Source organism: Leptonychotes weddellii, chromosome 7 (assembly GCF_054177405.1).
Source record: "Leptonychotes weddellii isolate Sample4059 chromosome 7, ASM5417740v2, whole genome shotgun sequence".
Taxonomy (NCBI): Eukaryota; Metazoa; Chordata; class Mammalia; order Carnivora; family Phocidae; genus Leptonychotes; species Leptonychotes weddellii.
The window spans coordinates 126,693,742-126,696,127 of record NC_138375.1 but is presented as its reverse complement, the minus strand read 5'-3'; positions in this window follow the sequence as shown (position 1 = coordinate 126,696,127).

The window sequence follows — 2,386 nt, the reverse complement described above, 5'->3', positions numbered from 1 at the left end:
AAAAAAAAAAGATGGGCTTTTGAAGTTTTAGTTTTAGTTTGTTTTATCTATCTCTTGACTAACCACAGAATTTCAACAAAGAATAATAATATAAACATGGCTGATTGCTTTAAAACCCACTCTGTGTTCTGAACCAGTTCGGCTTTTATTTGCAGGCCGAGAAAGAAGATGTCACCTCTAATCTGTGTGATAGTGTTCGCTACATTTCTTTCTCCCAGACTTTAGAAGACGCAATCCCACTGATAGGACACTGGCTTCTCAGTCCTTATTTAACTTGAGGAAAGAGAAAGCTACCATCTTGGTAAGAGGCTCTGACTTCCTGGTGGCAGTCAGCAAGAATTAAGTTTGGAGATTTAAGACAACCTAAGCTTTTCAGTCTTTTTCCAGGGCTAATTTTAATACAGTTGTTTTTCCTAAGTAGCTTACCTTTAACTCTTCTGATGCCAAATGGGCTAAGGCTCTGTGATGGAGGGCCTGAGGCCACAGGCCAAGAGGGTTCTTGGCTTTGCATGAGAAAGAATTCAAGAGCAAGACTTTCAGAGAAAGGGACTAAGATTTATTAGGTATAGAAGTAAGAAAGGTGGGGTGGGGCGCCTGGGTGGCTCAGTCGGTTAAGCATCTGCCTTTGCCTCAGGTCATGATCCCAGGGTTTTGGGATTGAGCCCCAGGTTGGTGGGGGAGGGGGGTGTCCTTGATCAGTGGGGGGTATGCTTCTCCCTCTCCTTCTGTCCCTTCCCCTTCCCCTGCTCCTGCTCTCTCTCCCTCTCCCCCTCTCAAATAAATAAAATCTAAAAAAAAGTAAGAAAGGAGCTACTTCATAGACAAAGTAACGGTCTCTTCTCCCAGATGGAGAAGACCACTTCCCTTTGCCTCTAACAAAGGGCTTTGTAAGTTCTCCAAAAGTAGCTAACCATATAGGGAGGGGCTTACTCTTTAACTTTGGAATTATCACTTACATTGGGTTGTTAGTTGTTTTTATCATTTTAGGGTTGTGGAATTACCCACAGGGAACATTTTAAGAATGCCCAACCTATGTGGCTTTTATGGCCAGTGGGAGTGGGGCCTTGTGGTCTTCCATGAGTCTGATCTTTTATCTCTTTTTATGATCCGTGGACTTTTAGGTTAAGGGTCAGCCTAAAACCCAAAATGGCTTTACCTTGGCCAACTTGTCTCCCGAGTCTCCCTTCCCTCCTGCCTTACTTCTGTTTAGTTATCATGATATTTAAGAAAATCTTTGTACACACATGTGAAGATTCCACTTACAGTAGAAGAGTCTTATGTTCAAAGTTGATGTGAAATCCGTTATGAAAATCATGCAAACTCGAGGAGCAAGAGACATGAATCAGTGAGCCTAAGAAGCATAGTTTGGCTACTCCTTTCCCTCGCCATTTGTGAGTATTTTCTGTAGATGAACTCCCACATAAGGACCGTGTGTTTTCCTCTGACAGCACCTGATGGTAGGAGTTATGGGGTAACAACCCTGCCTGAAGAAATGGGGTTTGCAAACTGACAGCACCTGATGGTAAGACACAGAAGTTATGGGGTAATAATCCTGCCTGAAGAAACGGGGTTTGCAAACACATGTGGGGCTAACTGAAACTGGCCAGGGTTGAAGAGTCTTCTCTTTTTTTTCCGTTAACACTTTTCATTTTAAAATAACTATAGACTCATAAGAAGTGGTAAAAATAGCACAGAGTCCTGTGTACCCTTCATCCAGCTTTCTCCAGCAGTGACCTGTTGTGTAGGTGTAGTACAATATCAAACCCAGGAGTTGACAACGATATGTCGGCACCAGACTACAGACCTTATTTAATTTTCACTGAATAGGGTTCATTATTTTTTAACCTGCATTTGTGTGTGCGTGTATGTGCACATAGAGTTCTACGCAATTTTATCCCATATATAGATTTGTGTAACTCCCGCCATAATCAAGGTGCAGAACTGATTCATCATCACAAAAGAATTCTCTCCTGCCACCTAGTTCCTTGTACTCACACCCCCACCCCCTCCTTCCCCCTTCCATCCCTAGTAACCAGTCATCTGTTCTCCAGCTCTGTGGTTTTTTCATTTAGGGAATGTTGTATAAATGGAATCCTGAAGTATGTTATCTTTTGAGATTGATTTTTTTTCCCAAGTAGAATGCTCTTGGGGTCCATCCTGGTCCCTGCATGTACAGCAATGCACCCCCTTTTTATGGCTGAGTAGTATTCCGTTATATGGATATACTAGACTTTGCTCAACCATTCGTCCACTGAAGGACATTGGAGTTGTTTCCAATATTTTTCTACCATGAATAAAGTTGCTATAAACATCTGTGTACATGTTTTTGGGTGAAATAAGTTTTTATGTCTCTGGATGAATGCCCAAGTGTAACTACTGACTCATA